This window comes from Perissodus microlepis, chromosome 4 (assembly GCF_051167445.1).
Source record: "Perissodus microlepis isolate ML-2025 ecotype Zambia chromosome 4, ASM5116744v1, whole genome shotgun sequence".
Lineage (NCBI taxonomy): Eukaryota > Metazoa > Chordata > Actinopteri > Cichliformes > Cichlidae > Perissodus > Perissodus microlepis.
The window spans coordinates 7,949,769-7,971,111 of NC_140464.1; the positions used below are offsets into that span (position 1 = coordinate 7,949,769).

Genomic DNA, 21,343 nt, shown 5'->3' on the forward strand with positions numbered 1-21,343 from the left:
TTTTAACAATATGTTTTTTCTAGTAAGTATTGCATTTAACTGGATAAATGTAGTTCATATGTGTTTTTTTTTTTTAATTCAATAATGCCCAAGCACTTTGCTCTCTTTATCATTATTTACAGCAATGAACTGCCTTTTTGAAGGCCTAAACATGCCTGAAAAATGATGAAATTAAGACTAGCGAAAATCTATTAATTTTACAGGTCTTATATATGGGGAGAGTTAAAACAGCTCCATAGCAACCCATACAAAAATGAAGCAAAGGAGCCCCACTCCTGTGTTTAATGTAGATTTATGAAATTTGGCACAACCATGTAACACCCTGTGATATTTTTAAAAAATCCTCTTGCGGCCATGCCCTAAACCCAATAAAAATTCTATAATTTCCAAATTAGGTTTTGGGTCTACAATGTAGCACCACTTGGTGGGAACAGAAAATGGTATGTTTTGTTCTCCTAACACAGGGGTGGGCAATCTCAGTCCACGAGGGCCGGTGTCCCTGCAGGTTTTAGATGTGTCCTTGATCCAACACAGCTGATTTAAATGGCTAAATTAGCTCCTCAACATGTCTTGAAGTTCTCCAGAGGCCTGGTAACGAACTAATCATGTGATTCAGGTGTGTTGACCCAAGGTGAGATCTAAAACCTGCAGGGACACCGGCCCTCGTGGACTGAGATTGCCCACCCCTGTCCTAACAGAATAATCACATCTACATCTGAATAAACTTTAGATGTTGATGTTGCTTACTTTTAAAAGTAAAAGTGAGTTTTAAGTGGACTGCATGGCTGTGACAGCACAGTAAATTTCACTCATTCACCATTGCCCAAGACATTCTTGATTAGACTCCAAAAATGGAAAAAATCTATGCATGTCAATATTTTGTCTACTAGCTCCACCTAGTAGCAACAGAAAATCAGCATTAGTCAGCATAAACATGAAATTTTCTTTGTGGGTCCCACATGTTGTACACAGTAACATGACATATAATTAGTGGGTGTTGCTACATAGTGGGACAGTAAGTGATAAGTACAGCAAATGGTTTGTGCAACAGCCACTTCAGCGGCACACCTCAAACGCAGCATGCCTCAGTGTGTGAGGGCCCTATCCTGCTTGTAATGTGAGCCAAGCATCATAAAGCAGAACAGTCGTCATTTAGCTCAAAGGAATTTGTACCTACAGCAGAAATTAGATGTATTTGAAAGCGTGCTTTCATGGCTGTTTTCATTTACTGATGCAGCAGTCTTTTATCCCTCAGGTGGAAAGAGCTCAAACAAATGTTGCTGTCAAGATTAATTTTAATTTTACCTTTTTGTTTTCTTTTGTTAGCTTCATGCTGTCACTACTGTACCTTTCAATGACAGTTTATATAAATACTCAACAGGTTTTGCTTTTACTTTAAATATAACTATCTGCTTCTTGCTAGATTGCATTTTTTTTATTAATTTGATTTGATTTATGGGTTTGCCAGAAATTGAAACAAAATTGCAGTGAATAAATATGAATGATATACATTTCTACATTCTTTCCAAAGACAGCTACATACCAGATAGCCGCTAACTATGTTTTTGTGTTACTGAGTAACCCAAGACTCACCAGAAGCTCTGTGTTTCCTTGTCACTTGGCTCCACTTTTATTTATTTTGTCTCGTTGAATTCATGCTATTTATTTATTAATTTTTTTACCAGCTAAGTAATATATTTCATGGTTTTGAGACATTGACCTCTCAAATCAATTAGTTTGCGTGCCATCAATTTATCACTATCTCTGACATAACAGTACTGCTAGCTCAGCACTACGGAGCATATGAACTTATAAGAATTTCCTGAAGTATTAGAAAAAAAACTTCTGAGATTATTCTTATACAACCTCACAGTGCCACAATCTGTATGGAGCACATTCAAAAACTGCATCTTTACCACTGTGTCAGCTGAGTTTTTGTTAACCACTAGGGTGTAAAGTCACCCATTTAAAAACAGAAGCTAGAGAGTCATCCACAACTAAGGTAACATGAGTTTTTTGCAGTTAAAATTAAATATAATGTGTTCTCATCATTTTAATTTACTTTGCTAACACTAGCCTAAGTTAACCTATCATTTGTAATTAGATACGGTTAGCTAGTGTTATTCAAGAATAGTAATACTGCCATTAGTAATCAGTTAGCATGCAAGCTAATGTTAGTTAATTTCACATGTTAGAATGTTGGAAGTAACTAGATTAAAATGAAAAAATATAGCCAAATATCTAATACTGGTCTTGATCGTCGTTCGCTAAAGAGTTTGCCTTTATTGTCTGAACTAGCTTAAAGCCACTAAATTGTTTACTTGTTCACTTGACACCAGATAAGCAGCAATAGATAGTGTCGTCACAGAGGAATCTTCGGTTGGTTGAGTTTTACCACCAATAGTGGCTGCTACATACCTCTATTAGCACTTGATAGTGCTGGCCATCTGCTGTGACTCAGAGCACGACAAGCCCTCTCTCACGCTGATGAAACTTTGCCAGAGTGACTGTTGTTGAACAGTCCCATTTGTCTCTCCCTCCTCTAATTCCTTCATTTCATTTTTTTTCTGGCTGGATCATCCTCTCTCAATCATTCACTGCCCAGTTTCTTACTCTCACTTTACAGACGTTAACACAGACCCTCACGCTCTTGCCCGTCTTTCACTGTTGCACTTAATCTTCTGGCTCTCGTCTCTCTTTTTGCGCCTCTCTCCCATCAGTTTCTGTCACTGCCTTCACGGCACTGTCACTCTCTCTTGCATCAGTCAGGCTCTCAGTTACAGTAGAGGAAAGCAAACAAAGGAATCTATTTTTTTCCATTCCTATTTTCTTCAGTGTCTTTCTTGAATTACCTATGATTTAAGTTATTGTTAAGGAGCCTCAGTCTGCTCATGCCTAAGCGGTCTAAATTGCAGAGAAAAATCTGAGCATGTGTGAAAGCTTCTGAAAATGAAATTGCCTATTAATAAAGCCTCATTTCACCTGATTGCCAAAGCTTGGCTTGGCAATAATGTCAGCTTCCTAAGGTAGTAAAGCGACAAGAGGGGAATAATTAGGACCTGGTGTAAATGTGGTCATTTCTGAAACCTAGCCCAGCATCATAAATGACTGAACCAGCACAAACCCTGCAGGGGCTTGCTTGTGCTCCTGTATAATAAATGTCTACTATCATTATTCAGAATGTCCCCCTGCTGTTATTATTACGTCTCATGACCTTTCGAGGTGCCTCAAGCAAGTGTCAGGACAAACAGCGCCTGTGCCTCGCGTCGTGGTTCAGGTGAACAGAGAGCAGAAAGATAGAAAGAGAGGAGACAGAAGAGACAGAGAGCATCAGCTGGTGTCCTAAACACTGTGTTCCTCATCTTTTATCTGCCATCCATGTGGTTCTAAATAAAGAATTACATCTAACTTCCGAGTATTGTTGTAAATTGGCCACACTGATTGCTGTTGTTTGACCAGGCAACGTGCTGGGCCAGCTAAATGCTTTTAAAAACAGCGTCTGTACAGTAAAGCACAAAACTACATTAAATATATCTCAGACTTAATGTTAGCGGAAACATTTTTAGAAATAAACATACTCATGGATATTTATATAGGACGCCTCATGAGATACATATGCACAGTACAAAGACTGGAGAGAGAATGAAGCATTAAGTCTGCCTTGTTATCTGGTTATTATTTGCTTGATTAACCAGACAAAGCAAGAACACAGGCAAGTTAATTTTCTCTCCCTTGTATGACAAAGCCAGAATTTCTCCAAATCTCAAAGTTTTCCTGTAAAGTGTGCAAATGTAAATTGACTGTTTTGCAACAGTAGAGTATTTCAGTATCTTTCTCATCAGTCGGGCATCACTCAGCATCCATCCATCCATTCTCTTCCACTTATCCTTATCAGGCCTCGCTGGTCTGGAGCCTATCCCAGCTATCATTACGAGAGAGACAGGGCTAAAACAGAGAGTAAAACCTATGGTGACCTATGGTCAATTTACAATAACCTAACCCCACTGATTGGACCTACAAAACACTCTGAAACTAAATTAAGAAACAGAAAAATAATAGCTTCTATTTAACAGCTGTTTATTTATAATACTTTTCATTGCAATGAATAATAAGGATGTGTTGGTTTTACAAGTCATCAGTTAGTTGGTTGCTTTTTCAATGGTCATTCTGTTATTGTTATTATGTTACAGCATTTTTCTCTTTGCTGTGACAAGAAATCCCAAACACAATGTTTGTCACTTCCTCCGACTTCTTGGCATGGAGCTGCATACAAGAGGGAAGTATTTAATCCTACACTTGTGATAGAGTGAGTGTTGGGGTCAACTAGAAAGATGGTCATGCTTCAAATCGGATTCTGTTCTGAGGATTTTGTGACTTTGTGTAGAGTTACCACTTCCCCTTTGGCTTTACTCTTAGCCACGTCAGGAAAAGACTGCCCTACGAGTCTCTCTTCCCTCTCCCCTGAGATTTGCAGTCAGCCTCAGGTCTCATGATTCGTTTCAGTGATTCATGAAGTGATTTATTCAAACTGATTTTTAAGATTGAATTTTATCTTTTTGAATTTTTTGAGCTGCACACTCTGCACCGGCGCAAATGTTCACATAAATGTTCAGTCTGCAGTTAAAAGATACATTATGGACATTGATTTTTTTGGATTCTTTATTTAACAGTAAAAGTAAAGGATTGTGTATACCTATTACACCTTTTTAATGGTGCTAAAAGGTTGTTCTAGCCCATCAAAGTAAAAGGGAGCACTTAAATAACAACCTAGAAACTCACCAAGTGCACAGATCATTAAGAGAAGAGCTGCCATTAACGAGTAATTGTTCCTGACTAGTGGAGCTGCTGGGTTAGGTGCATTACTAGAGAAAGCAGGGTAGGCATTTAAACATAGGTAGTTAAGATTCCTTCCACCACCGGCTTAAACTGGTTTCTGGTTAAAAAAATACTCTTTAGGAGCAGAGACCTACTTCCTCTAAACAAAGAGCTGGTTCAGAATCTCATGTACAGAGGCCGTCTGGGATCTAACAGGCCTGAAAAGTGTCATAATACCCTTAAAATTTGGAAACAATTGTTTTCTGCTGGGATCACAAGTGTCTGCACGATGCTAATTAGCTCTTTTTCACATTTTGAAGAAATACCTGCAAACTAAGCACAGCTCTGCAACACTGGTGTCCTGATGACAGGAAGAATGATGTCTGTGCTGCAGCTCCAAAAACCACAGCAGCTAGCCTTTAGTTCATCCAAAGCTGTTACCACAAGGGAAATTAACAAGCTTGTTGCCAGCCATGTGATGGAGACGCTATTCATAAGCACTGATGTAAAGGTTCAGCTAGATACACAACCTAGACTGTTTAACAAGTATGACTAAGCTAACTACAGAGGTGTGTTTACTCTAACAAGTGATGCTGTAATGCAACAGATTACTTTTTATTGCTTCTAATCTATTGTTAATCTATTTATATTGCATTCATCTTTAAAGTAACAAGCTGCTTTTGAAAACAGCATCGTCTGCAACAAGGTAAAATAGGTTTCCATGTCCCTAATGTTAAAAATATTAAACAAGGTCAAAATGACCCAGAGGCTTCTGAGATTTGTCTCTCGAAACTGATTTTGAATCATCCCAATGTGTGATCTTAAGAACACAGAAAGTGTGTCAGTGTTATCGAAGCTAGATGGACAGGTGTGCTGGATTAATTTAAAAGAGCGCAGAAAATGACAGTTTGTTGTAGAACAAGCGTGAAAAACAGACATCGGAGTCTCCTGAGTGTTGTTAAAAAATCTTTAATGTTAATCAGCATCAAAAAGGACAAACGCAAACCAAAAATTACAATTCACAAGTGGCATCATACCAAAGATTGCATGAGAGTTACAGCTTCTTTCTTCACATCCTGAGCAAAATGAGGCTTTGAACTATTACCTCAAACCCACCAGTAAACACATGCATATATATATACAGTGATCAGAGACTCTCGCGTCTTTGTGTTGCTTTTTATAAGTATGTAGTTTTCACACTTTGCTATTCTAGAGGGAGGAAGTGAGTAATTATCAAAAGGATGCAAATACTGACAAAAAGCAGCAGACAGGGGAATCCAACTGCAAAAATAGCATTGGTTCAATGAATAGTCATTGCAAAAATAGGATCTAATCACAGATTGCTATAGCACACGCATGGGCCTGGCACTGATACTAGTTGACAGAAACATAAAGAATTACTTCTTCAGCTGTGAGTATAACATACCATTACCCTTTCTACTTCTCCCACACAGGAAGGAATGCAGTGCAATAATCTGTCACATCAAGCTAACAAATATACACAAATAAATATGAGCAGACACAGAAAGAAAAAGGGGGGGGGGGGGCTATTCATAATATTGCTACATGTTTGCAATTTAAATATGACTCAGGGGCAGTGTTGAAGTTTATCATCTCATTCTTGTTTTATATCCCCTCTATTTCGTGCTTATTTCCTTTCCCTTTATTGCACTATACAGAAATGCAAAATGTCATAAAAGGGAGACAAATGCCAACACTTAACCGTATTGTTTAATAAAGCAAAGGTCCAAGAAACACAAGATGACAAGCTTGAAGCTAAGGTGCTGTGAGTGCACAGTACAAAAATAACAAATCTGCAGAGGAAACAAATCCAAGGGGGTCGCTGACTACCTTTTTTTTTTTTTTTATCTCAGAGACAGGTTTAAAAAAAAAAGAGAGACATAGAAGAAGACATAATGCTTTCTTTCCAGCTGTGTGGGGGTGTAAGTTAGGGATTAAGGAGTGCTCTGAGACAAAGCATCAGAGACACATCAGAGGGATAAACCAAGCTTTGGGAACGACTGGACCACTGGTAGTTTTTGCTTTTAAGAAGGAAGAACATAAACATCATCAGTCATGTGTTCAGTAGGTTGTTTGAACTGGTAATGACATTATTTACAGTTGAGCATACATCATGTGGAGCTACTGCTGGCCACTAGAGTACTGTGGAAAAGTCTTAGGCCAACCCTTGTGTCTTTACATTTTGCAGGGAAAATTTGAAATGTATTAAAATGCAGAAAAATAAGTGGAAATGCAGTATACAGGGGAAAAACAGAGTTTGTACAATTCTAACAAGCTTGAAAATCAACGCAATCTGAAGTCTGTTAGGGAAGACTTTGTGTCAAATCAATTTCATTAATATATGGTGCATTTTAAAATAACAGAAGTTGACCCAAAGTGTTTTACAAGCACACTTATTTATAATCCAGGTCTCCAAGAACCAAATTACAAAGCACAAACTCACACAAAGAACGACTTGGCAAAAGTAATAACTAAGTTCTAACAATGATACAAAAGCATGGAACTCATAAAAGCAGCCAACATGAAAAGGAATTCTAGCAATGGTAAAAAGCCATTTAAAGCAATCTTGTCATTTCTGAGTAGCCTTCAGACTTCTTGAAGGACATTCAAAGCTCGTCTCTGGCTGTTTGCCTCTTGCTCTGTTCTCTGTCAGGATGATCACACACTACATCGGTAATGATGCGGACTGATGGTGTTCCATTGTGCGTTTGTGCGTGTGTGTTTCCAGGGATATTTTTTACATTAGCAGTGTGTTTGGGATCGTTGTCATCCTAAAAACTGAATCCATTACCAATCAGATGTTTTCCAGATGGTATTATATGTTGGATCAAAATTTGAGAGTACTTTATGTATTCGCAATTCACAGAAGAGAATTCGGACAAGATACAAAACACCACTGGTTTAAATATAGCCCTAAACCATAACAGAGCCTCCACCGTGTTTTACAGAGAGCTGCAGACGCTCACTGTTGTACTGCACGTATTGTTGATCATTTTAACCAGAAATGTAATTGTGGATTCATCGTTCCACTTTTCATAGATTCAGCTAAAGAAATGAAAACAAATAATATTTTTTGTTGCTAGTAATAAAGTGTCTAAATATACAATGTAAAAATGAAAAGAAAGGCTGACTCCTCGGAATTGCGATTTATAGAACTTAGAGGTGTCTCAAGACCTTTGAACAGTACTGTATCTCACATTTTTATAAAAAGAAGCAGAAAATTTTAGAAAGTTTTAGAAGTCTTCACACTATCAGCAAATTAAACCCTCCTGGTATAATGTATTAGTCTGTCCAAACATTTGGCAAGACTCTTGCACACTGACAGAAACATTGGAAATTTCATCATTTATTTGTTGAGGATGATTCATCCAAAAAATAAGACCTTTACAGTCTATACCAACTCTACATGGAAACACAGTGGTTGTTTGCACGATATAATACACAGTGCAGTTGGTGAAAATGTATCAGTACAAGCATGATTTGAATAAAAGAACAAGTGTTTTCACCTTGGAAAATAGAAAACATTTATTTTGTTCAAAAAGCTTTAACAAAATCCATGCCATTGTTAGCACAGAATACTCATTTAAGTGTGTTTTTTAAATAAAAAGACAACTTGTGATTTCTGTTTACGATCCTTATATTAAAATACTCCAGTATGCTGTGCTTGTTTCTCAGCAGAAGAATGAAAGCTTCCGCTGTCATCTGTATCTGCACATGACGAGACTGGCTGGACCGACAGACCGGTGGCTGGGGAGGTCAGTCGCTCTATGGCCAGACAGAAGTCAGGGCTTGTTACTGATATGATGATTAGAAGTGACTGACAGAGAAGGAGACAGACAGACAGGAAGGCAGATAGGTCCATTGTTCCTCTGTGGAAATTGATCCCAGGGGACATCCAACTGTGATTCAGCACGTGACGGCTGAGGCCTCAAACAGGTTACTGACTCATCATTCTTCTTCAGTGTCTCATGCCATTAGCAGGGCTCTTCTCGCCCGGTGTGCTCTGCACCGATCAGCGCTGATTAGAGGTAGACTAATATGGATGCCACGCTTCTGTGAATCGGTGATTGCCCTACATTTGTTTAACACGTTCTTCCTCTAATTAAAGCCAACCGTGACCCTTCCTCTATCCCTCCATGCACACCCACAGACACACACACACATTGCATGATACGCTGCATTAATGAAACATGAGGTTCACTCACCCCACTGAGCTCGATCTTACTTTCTTGTTGCTCTTCTTTCTGTCTCCAAGAGTTTTCACCCACAGGCATTGCTTGTGGAGAAACGCTGGCATATGAGTTGAAATACACACACACACACACACAGATGAGGCTGTTATAGTGAACAACTCACGTCATCCCTCTCTCTACACAGATGACCTTTACTGTAGTCAACAGATGAAATGGAACTATAAGCGCCCAGTGAAGAAGAAGACGAGAGAAGCACTACTCAGTTTCTAAGCGGTTGAACATCCATCTGGAGACTTTTCATTGCAATACACAGATTTAAACTGCCCGCATGATATTTACATTAAAGCCAAACATTTCATCAGAGACATCTGCATAAGTGTTAGAAGGTAGATCTGTTCCCTTAAATAAATATAGAGGGCAACTATTCTTAATAGAACAACAACATTATTATCGGTTTCTTTTCAAGTGTAAGTTAAGAAAATCTTTACACCTATTACATCTGTAAAATATATAAGGAGCTACATTCTTATAGATGGAAAATAATGGAAACAACCATCCTCTGTCCAAAGGTAACAACAGTGTATGAAAGCCCCAGTGTGTCTCACTGTGGTTTATTTTAATAGGCAATCCTTAGAGGGTACTGGCAGGCCGAATTTTAAATAAATCCCTCAAATCCCTCTGGCTGGCTTCCTTATGTTTCCATTGTCTGTGCTAAAATCATTGACTTTACATAAAAGATGGCTGTAGCAATTGTGGCGTCACCCACTGATTTTTTGACTACTGCTTTTAAGCCTTAGGTTTGGCATTGTGGTGGTCACTCTACTGGTTTTTTGGAGTCAGAGTTGCCATCAGTTAATATTAGCTACAAGGGCTGCACAATTATGGCCAAAATCATGATCAAGATTAAAATGTGATTAATTGTGCAGCCCTACTTGCTATCTCAGTTAGAATGCATAGCTATGTGCGTGCTTCACATGGCTACAGATAATAATACTAACATATCATCATCATACTATAATGAAGGAACCGTATGTAAGTCTGTATGTTTGTTCCCAAGCTCCTGCTAAATGACCCATCCAATCATGAGAAAAGCGAACCTATAAATTACCTTGGGTACAAAGATTCATAGTATCTACTGTACATGGTGACTAATACAAATATTTGTATTGTTAAAACTGCATGATCAAGGCCGGTTTGTGAACATATGCCATTTTGTAAGCCTACAGACCCACAATTGAGATAAAAGGCCAGAAGTATTTGCTGTGAACGATGGTGTGGCCATTCTTATACTGAGGTAAAGTATTGCCTTACCTTTTCAATCATTTTAATTTCTATGTTTACAATAAAAGCCCTTATTACGGATATTAATGTGGGGCTAAAGTGTCTGCTTTGTAGCAAAATGTTGAAAGCCATGACCTTTCAGTGTAAACGTGTAGTTTTAAAGACTGCTCAAAATCACATTTAGTAGTAATTAAGTAATAATTAAGCTATTTAGGCTCATGAGTTATAGGTACATCAACAGTTACAAATAATAAAAAAGACACATGTAACAATAAATATAAACAGTTGATGATGGTATGATGGATGGGGCAGGCGCCATTCTGTCTTTTCTTGTAAATTACATGTTCCTGTTGCATTGCTAATGGTTCCAAAATGTTATTAATTAAAAATATTTTCTTTAAATTTCTCAACTGTAACTGTACCAACTTTAATGGCAAAAAATGTCCATTCTAATTATAGAAATTCACTGACTTAAAAAAATGGATTAAATGGAAATGACGTTACATTATTAGTCAGATAACTGCGTAGCTGAAAATGCTTCAAAAGGCACCAAAAATTCAAAACACAGTCAAGATGTTACTCCCATTAGACTTAAGGGGTGATGCCTAGCAGACAGCTGTTGGCCATAGTGGCCAGTGTCAGCACCACTTATAACACTTGAACCTTAACCCTTTAATCTTAATTTAAAGAGGTTAGATACATAAAAATTCACATCCCTCTCTACAGGTGTCAGTTGGAGCTAATTTGCCATACAAAGGTCTGCAGGTTGCAGACATTTTTATCTCTGCTATAAAGTTGGGTATTTCAAAGAGGAGTCTTTGGAGACTTCTTCTGAATTCAGCCTCAAGCACCCACTGCAGAAGCTGCAGTTTCTGAAAATTGGGTTCATTTTTCAGGCCCTTATTTCGCTGCTTGTTAGAGACAGCATCTGTTTACTGAAGCTTCATGATGTATTAGTCTTCTCATAACACAGCAAACCAAAATGAGTGTACTTTCCAACAGTCCTTTTAAATTTCACAGTTCATGCTCAACATTAGATATTTTTGTGGCATATTTATTTGCTTTGAAATAATTACAACCAATAATTTGATTCAAGTTTGACTACTTCTCAAAAAAGAAATCAAACATAATTTTATCATGAGCGCCGCTGTGTCATGCTAATCTCTTTTTATTAATGTTTTATGCTTTACTTTCATTTGATGCTTGCTGAAATACATTTGATTTTACAATGACTCATTTTCCCCAAAGGGATCAATAAAGTTTCTTTCTGCGTTTAAGGCAGCATATAAACAGGAATCGCTCAGACTGCTGGTTTGTGTAACATTTTCCTCCTCTGATGCAGCTGAAGCATGTAAACTAATCACTCAGAATTACATGGCTGTTAATTGAACCCCGGCCCCCCTGCTGCTCTAAATGCATTTTCTTTTATAGTGATTAAGCAGCACGTTAAAATCAGTCACTGACTCTCTGGCAAAGAGTCACTGATTAAAATGTATCAACACGAATATAATAAAACAAGAATACAGTTCTGGAGGATGTCAAATTTGATTTAATCAGGTTTCACTATTTGACCGCTTGGATAAATGATTATAATAGCCAGATTTTTTTTTTTCATAAAACAAGGTAACTGTCTCATTCTGTGATGTGATCACTTGCAGCACTTTTAATTAAGAAGAAGAAGGTACTTATTGGAAGCCCAGCTTTGACTGATGAAGGAGCAAATGAAGTGAATGTAAGGACATAAGGAGAACACTGGATGCTGTGACGTGAATGTCAACCAAAGGAAGTGTAATCAAACCTAAATTAATGTCTCTGGTAATCAACTCTCATCTCAGGCAACACAGATCATTGGCCAAGAAAATCACAGCTAATCTGATCAAAATGACGCTGATAGTCTGATAAAATAAATCATGTCAGTGTGTCATTTTCACATCGTCTTTTTTTTCCATTCATGGCTGTATGATGCATATTCTTGTTGCAGTGAAGGAACAGTATGGCTTTTCTCGACGTATACCATTAGCCAGGGAGTGGAAATAGAAATTGACATTCTGTGTCACTTGAATCTAAAGCTACAGAGCTACATGGCACATACCTATAGCAAGATACAGACCAACTGTCTTATGCAAAAAGGATAAATAACCGTTGCCAGTGCCTCTACCTGAAACAGAGAATGATGCTCTGCTTATTATACCCTCTTCATGCATTTGTTTTTATGCATATTTTTTATGATGGCAGGAAATGAAACTACAAAGATTACAAATTTAAACAGACAAAAGAAGCACTGGGATATTGGCACATTTTCATGTGAAAATTACCTTTCCCAAACACAAAGACCAACGATAAAGACTAACAGCAGGGAGGCAAAGAAGAGCTTTGATGTATGATGTGACATGATCTAATGGTCGAGAAAAAATGATAAACTGCCTGCTGCTGACGATAAGTCACTAAAGGGCGTTTGCACTAAGAGGGTATGAGGAAAAACAAATTTTCTCTGTCATTCCACTGGACCTAATCTGCGGGACAAAATAACTGCATGCAGTCATCTAGCTGAGAGAAAAACCTTCCAACAAAGCATTCCTACAGTCTGACAATAAACACTATTTGGATGACTTCCAGTGCTGTGCCTGCTCCACTTTCCTAAGAACAGAAACCTCAGTTAGATGGTGACTTTGTGACATAAATTTGTTTCTCTGTGTGTGAGTGATTTACAAAATTTCAGGTCTGTTAAATATTCACAAAGGCACACAATGTGAAAGCTAAGTGAAGAAAGACAATAAAAAACCGCTTTGTTTGCCCAAATGTCTGATGGAAGATTATAGGGTTAATGTGAAGGGCTATCAGGTTATGTTGATCTTGGCAGAGTAGTATGAACTCATTTCACTGTTCAAATAAAAATGGACCTCAGGTGTCTCATTTGTGCATAAGTAAAGCCTCAGAGATTAAATGCTGAAATTCAAACACAAAATCAATCAATTTTTTTAACCATGTCAGCAGTGGGACTCTACACGTGACAAAGTCAGTCCACTCCTTGCATTGGGGCAAGAATACTGAAGCAGCTGTTGCATTGGCATGGAATTTTGTGGAGATATTTATAGTACCTACAGACTGAATTTCCTTTCATTGTCACGAGCAGACAAACTTCAAATGAATGAAAGAACGTCTACTAGAAGAATGTATGCTCCATACAAGATGAATACTAATGACTTTAGGAACTCTCTGATTCACGTAGTTTCACTGGCAGAATACAGTACATGCAAAGAAAAGGAAAGGAAGACACAAAAACAGGCGTGTATTAGGGTAAGATTTATGCTTAAGTAGCATGTTTTTAAGTTATCACATCATTCTTTTGATCTTCATTTTTGTCACTGTCTACAGTGTGATTGCACAAATGGTAAAAAAAAAAAAAATTAAAAATTACACATATTTCTTCTTTTTTGAAAGCTACATATCCATTTTATTAGAAAAAGTCATTATTACATACACTATTAGCATGACTGTTTCATGAACACTTATTTATACATATACATGACAGAGACCCCACTGCACAGAAAAGTATTTAGCAAAATGTTTTTACAAACATTATACACATCACGTAGACATTACATTGACTTTTATTTTGAGTTCAGCTAGTACACATAATACACTGAACAAAAATATAAACGCAACACTTTTGTTTTTGCTCCCATTTTTCATGAGCTGAACTTAAAGATCTGAAACATTTTCCACATACACAAAGGACCTATTACTATCAAATATTGTTCACAAATCTGTCTAAATCTGTGTTAGTGAGAACTTCTCGTTTGCCGAGATAATCCATCCCACCACACGGGTGTGGTGTGTCAAGATGCTGATTAGACAGCATGAATATTGCACAGGTGTGCCTTAGACTGCCCACAATAAAAGGCTACTCTGAAATATGCAGTTTGATCACACAGCACAATGCTGTTGCTGCAGCCACTCAGACAGCTGCAGCAACAATCGGTTTGCATAACCAAAGAATTTCTGCAAAAACTGTCAGAAACCGTCTCAGGGAAGCTCATCTGCATGCTCGTCGTCCTCATCGGGGTCTGGACCTGACTGCACTTCATCACTGTAACCAACTTGAGTGGGCAAATGCTCACATTTGATGGCGTCTGGCACGTTGGAGAGGTGTTCTGTTGACAAATGTTTTTAATGTTCAGGGCAGATGGCAGACAGCTTGTGTTGCATTATGTGGATGAGCAGTTTGCTAACGTCAACGTTGTGGATTGAGTGGCCCATGGTGGCGGTGGGGTTATGGACAACGAACACGAGTGCATTTTATTGTTGGCATTCTGAATGCACAGAGATACCGTGTTGAGATCCTGAGGACCATTGTTGTGCCATTTATCCATGACCATAACCTCATGTTACTGCATGATAATGCACGGCCCCATATTGCAAGAATCTGTACACAATTCCTTGGAAGCTGAAAACATCCCAGTTCTTGCATGGCCAGCATACTCACCAGACATGTCACCCATTGAGCATGTTTGGGACGCTCAGCTCGGCGTATATGACAGCGTGTTCCAGTTCCTGCCAATATTCAGCAACTTTGCACATGTATTGAAGAGGAGTGGACTAACATCAACAACCTGATCAACTCTATTGCACACCATTTGCCTCACAAGGTGCAACACATCTCCATTTGATGTGTTGCACTGTGTGAGGCAAATGGTGGCCACACCAGATACTGACTGGTTTTGCGACATCTGTAGCATTGTGCTGTGTGATCAAACTGCATATTTCAGAGTGGTCTTTTATTGTGGGCAGTCTAAGGCACACCTGTGCAATATTCATGCTGTCTAATCAGCACCTTGACATGCCATAAAGCCACAAATTTCATAAAGTGATTGCACGTTTACCTAAATCTTCCTTAGTGACTGCTGTAGTCTATAGCCACTGTAACATTACCCATTAGTGTTTGGATTTTAATTTTTAACATTTTGGGGGCTAAAGTGGCCATCCATAGATCCATAAACTGTAACTGAGTCATTCACACACTCAGTGCCATTTTAAATTGGTAACACTGGGTCAAAAAATGCTATTTTTTCTATGAATTTATCATTTAATGTCATCTGAAAAATGATTTTTTCAACTACATATAAAAATCCTATTTACATTTTTTAAGAGTTAAAGAGACCTGACACTTTTGACTCATTTTGAAAAGGTGTATGATCTATTTTGAAGCATTATGTAATTTAAATCAATGTCTTAAACACTACAAAAATAAAATAAATAACTGATGAAATGCTATCAATTTTTCAAATATTAAATTATGTTATTTCATCACCATTTACACTCACATACATACATCCAGCCCACCCACAACCCTGAACTGGACAAGCAGAGGAAAACAGATGGATGGATGTTTTGTTTTGTTTTTTAAAATGCACAGGTAACAAGGTGTACTGGACATAACTGAGGTAACATCACACCAGTCAATACCCCTGTATGATCAATAACATACAATCTTGATTATGTGATTTCACATCAGGGCTCAGCCAAATATAGCAACGACAATAATAATAACAATAATGCTAATCATTTAAATTCATTAGGTGAAAAATTAAATCCATGATATCTCATCTGTTTGACCTGTTGCCCTCTGGCAGGCACTACAGGTTGCTAATATCCAGGACAACAGACTCAGCTTATTTACAACAACACTGAACCTCAACATATACTGATTCCCACCACCACTACTACTACCACCTCTTCCACTCCTTCTCTTCCTCTTCCTGCAGTCATCATGTATAGTATCACAGCCAAGTGTATTTCTTGTTCAATGAGCATTTTCTTAAGTTACTTGAAACTCAGTGCAATGTTGTCTGTTATTGGTAAAGTCATTGTGAAATTCGGAAATAACTTGCAGCATATTACTACTCCCTAGAATCAATTTTAATGCATCAGTACCTTATCACCATACCTTATATATACTTTATATATGTACTTTTTATATTTTCTGTGCGAACGATTGTGTTTGTTCTTCATTTCTCTTTGAGGTATATAGTAAAACTACAATAAAAGTCTACTAATTCCACTTGTATAACTATACTGCCCCTTCAATCTCGGGTTTCAATGTCTCCTAATGATTCATCTTGGTTCAGATGAATGGAGCTCCTATTGTGTTTCTTGCTATGGTAGCGCTTTTGCCAGAGTTCAAGCTCAAAAGGCTACCTTTAAACTAAGCACTGGAGACATGTTTTAAAATATATATCTAAAATGTATCTGTCTATTAAATTCAGATGGTGTTTTCCTCCTGACCTTTGTGTTATGGAACATTTTGTGACAAGTATCTTTTGTTTGCTTGTTGCTATGTAGTATTTTAGATTTCCTTACATGGTATAAAGAGCTGTAGGGCTGCAGCAGAGTGTGCCCTGAAGGAAGCTGAGTACATTAACAGCTTTGCAGAATGGTCCCCATTTTATAGTTATTGTGTTTCTCCTGTCAGTATAGTAAGCATGTGGTTGGGTTACCGCTATGTGAAAAGCTCTCTTAAAACAGGGCCATGGGAAAATGGAGAAAAGGGAGGGGGAAAAGGTTTTGGGTCATCTATTCTGGAGGACGTCAGCTAAATCAGGGCATGACGACTGTATGGTTAACCTACTTCAGTTTTTCTCCTTGTTTTGTGATTTTCTGAACCAGCGTGTTTCTCTTTCTGTGGGAGTCTGGGCTTTCTCTGTGTTGTAAATGAGATTGGAAAATAGAAATATGGGTTACTACTCAAATTAAACAAGGCTTTATTGACTGCGAAAAAACAGGAACACTGACACTTCAGACTACATCAAAAACATTTCCATAATTAGGGAGAACATTCAAATGCTTTAACCACATACATTTTTTTAAAAGGTAGACCACTGTGTAAAAAAACAAAAATTAAAAAATATTTTTAAAAAATAAACTGAGACATTTCCTTTTTTTTCCCCAAAATGTGCTAATTTTGATTTTGGATACCAAAAGCACTGTGTTCTCATTATATTTTGTCACCTCTTCTTCTATCAATCATTTGAGAACTGAAGAGTCAAGTGCTGTAATTTTTTTTAATGGGATTTCACTTTTTCAATAATCTAGGGCCTGCTGTGTCATATTTTATAATGTCTCACTGAAATGCACAAGGCCTTTCTGACAAAAATATTTAATTTCTTAATGCCATCATATGTTGCTCTAAAATTTGTGTATATCTTTTCGCATTGATTATATCTTGATTATGTCTTATGTCTGCAAGTTACTCATTGCAAATTACTCGTGCTGGATTTTGAACAGTGCATGCTGATGACAAGCTGATAACAAGAGTGCCCCACTCTGCTTTAACCCAAACAATGAGAACTGTTTACACCTGTTTCAGCTGCTCATTAATGTAATGTTAAACAAATGAAATCCTATATCAAAAAAATCCGCCAGTCAAATGGCAGCAATTTATTGCATTTATACGCATTATGCATTAAAATGCCAAAGAAAGGGTCTTTAAGAGATTTTGAAGGTGGCATTGTGCCAGACAGGCTCTCTTAGCATTTCAGAAACTGATAATCTATCTGGATTTTGGTCCAAAAAGAGAAAATATTTAGTTAACAGCAATTGCTTGGGTGGAAATGCCTTGTTGGGTGCTGTGTTAGCTCTCTGGCTGTGCAGGTGCCCATATGCCATATGGCTGTAATGCAACCTGTGGCCCTTTGCTGTGTCTCCCCTTGTTTTCTGTCTATTCTAGATTGATAATCTACCAAAAAAAGGCAATATGCCAAAATATAAATATTTAAAAATGAAAATGTCTTGTTGATGTTAGAGGAGAATAGCCAGAGCACTTTGAGTTGATATGAAGGCAACATTAATTCAAATAACCACTTGCTTTACCCCAAGGTATGTATAGGGGCATGTGTTAATGTACATTAGCAGGAAATCACTTTAGGTGCAAATTCCTATATTTTATGGAAAATAAATTTGTGAATAGAATATAGCGTGGAGCTACTACTATTAGTTATATTATGCACCGACTTTCCTTATTAGAATATCCAAACGTGTACTTTGAATGCTCTTAGTTCTTGATTTTAGAATGGTTCATCAATTACTATCTAGTATCTCTTAACTCACTTTACACAAAAGGGATGAATAAGTAAATCCAAGTCTTCTTATACATTTCTCAAAATAATTAAAGGTACGCTTTTAAACAGAGTATAGCATCAAGTCAGTTTAATTTCTGGGATATTGATCTCAGTTAAGCAGCAGAGAGGGTTTATTAATGATATTAACAACAGGTGTAAAAGAGGGCACCAATGAGACAACCCCACCAGAAAAACAGGAATGGTTTTATAGGTGGAGGCTACTGACATTTTTCCCTTCTCATTTTTGCTGTCTCCCTGCGCACCCTCAAGAGCATGGAGTACTCCAGGAGACAGGCAGATACTGGAGGAGAGCTGAACAGAGCTGTAGAAGAGCCTTAAACCATTAGCAGGACAAGTATTTGCTCCTTTGTGGAAGGAGGAACAGGATGAGCTCAGAGCCCTACAAAATGACCTCCAGCAGGTCACAGGTGTGAAGATTTCTGACCAAACAATTAGAAGTAGAATTCATGAGGCTTGAGGGTCATACATTCCTCTAGAGGGCCTTGTGCTCACTGCCCAGCACAGAGGAGCTGGATTAGCATTTGCCATAGAATACCAGAAGTGGCATCTCCACCACTGGCACCCTATGCTTTTCACACATGTGAGAAGCTTCACACTGAGCACATGTGACAGACATGATTGGCTCTGAAGAAGTGTCATGCTGCTCCTAATATTGTTCAGCATGACTGGTTTGGTGGTGGTCTGGGGAGGCATATCTATGGAGGGACGCACACACATCTGCAGGCTTGGCAACGGCACCCTGACTGGCATTAGGTATCGAGATGAAATTCATTGTTAAACCCTGTGCTGCTGCAGTGGGTATCGGGTTCCTCCTGTTCATCAGTTGGGTCCTCCCCTCATGTGATGAGAGTATGCAAACGGTTCCTGGAGGATGCAGAAATTAATACTATTGATTGGCCCCTGAGCCTGGCTTACCTAAATCTAGCAGAACACCTCTGGGATATTCAACACTACTTAACACTGCCAGTGTGTACCTCAGAACACCATCCGTCATGTCATTAGGAGCATGCCCCACATTGTCAGGTTTGAAGTAACAGTAAGTGGGGACCATACAACCTACTGAATATCATTTTGAGTTCCTACAATGAAATTTTGGCAAAATGGGCTCGTTTCTTCACCTTGATTTTCAGGTGATCTTTGAATTACGCCCTTTGTAGGTTGATCATTTTAATTTCCATCAAACAATGTGGCTTCCTTTCATTCCATAACAAGTTATCCAGTCCATGTCACTGTAGATATCCAGCATGATTTTTTTCCCTATTGAGATCTGATGTGTTTTCAAAGTGTCCCTTTAATTTTTTTTGAGCAGTGTAGTTGTACCAGCACGAGGCACCAACACTAAGCGTACCCACTGTGCTTTTCTTACCTGTAAAATTACAACTGAAATAGAGTTCCTGTTTGTTGTGTTAGAGATGAAAACAAAAATGCAGGTTTTCACTGTACCTGAGACATTAGCTGAATCGTTTTGTTGCCTTTCAAGCCTCTCAGTTAGTTTTAGCTCCTGTAGGTCAAGGCAATTTTATCGAGAAGCTTACATCATCAGAATAAAAAATGACTCATAGCAGAATTGAGGTAAGTCAGAGGTATTATTGATGCATTTTTCCCTAGAGTGGAAAAAAACACTAGCAATGCCACCTTTAATTAAAAATCAAGAGAGTGATGGTTGTATAAAAATACAACATAGATGTTTTTACACTGAAGCACAGAGGGAGCATATAGCAAAGAAGATGGTCAAATCTCTACATCATCACTAGATACATAATAATTTCCTTTTTGTTGCTGATACATTTGCTGTATATTAGTTTTACATGTTTAATATGGAGTTCATCTTTTTGTTACTCAGCCAACGTTGGCGGATCTGTAAGATCCACAGCATTGTTGGCTTATTAAATCAATAAAGTCATACTAATTTATTTACGAATACTTAACAGATGTTTGCTTTATCCCAGTTTGATGCATTATATATTCTATATATATGGTTAATATCAGGAATTCCCATCTGATAAAATGTAATTTAAAGTAAAAACAATCATAACCATTACATGGTAAAAACAAACAAACAAACAAACAAACAAAAAACGTTTATCTTGAATCAAGGTTTCTGAGTATTGATGCTTCTTTGAATTGAATTACAAAATTTACTGTACTCTTGAAAGTATAGACTGCATCAGCCCACTGAACAAATGCCTATTCAGCCTATAAAACACAGGGGGGGCAGTTTTGCTTTGTGTGTTGCATGTGTATTCCTTGCACTTAATGCATGTACTGCGTCGTCCTGGACAACTTGGGACATGCATTGCATCTGTTCTTTTTTGTTGCTACTGCATCTACGAACTGTGTTTAGATCAGGGGACATGCACAAGAGCAACCACCACTTGTGATAGCCCTCGCTGGAACACATTGACTCATATGTTGGGCCAGACGATTATTCAGCTTCACCATCCTGCACATCCCTAAGTCTCCTCTTGCTGGTTGCTGATTGGCTTATTTTGAAGCTGACTGATGGTCAGCCTCAAACTTGTCTGCAAAGTCAACGTCAGACTGAGTTGTTGGTGTAGCTCACTTGGTTCACCAGGTGACCTACGGTGCTGTTAAAAAGTATTTCCCAAACAATATATAAGGTTAAAGAAGAGCCATGAATGTTGAACTGCAAGTTGAGATTAGTTTGGATAAAAGTTGAAAGGTGTGAATAAAAATGTATAAATTAGGGAAAATTGGTTGAGACTGGATGAAATTTATATCCTGGAACTAAAAGAGCCTTTCTAAGGACTTGGAAACAAGAACAGCTACAATAAATAAGTAATGAAACCAATACTTCATCAGATAGTCGTGAATATGAAACCATGTCCTAGTCACCCTTGCAGTGATGGTATTGTAAAATTGCTTTTGTGCTAC

General features: G+C 37.9%; 1 pseudogene; it reads right to left on the reverse strand.

Moving 5' to 3' along the window:
- Positions 1–14,161: 14,161 nt before the first annotated feature.
- LOC146388224 (uncharacterized) lies at positions 14,162–14,916 on the reverse strand (annotated as a pseudogene).
- Positions 14,917–21,343: the final 6,427 nt, after the last annotated feature.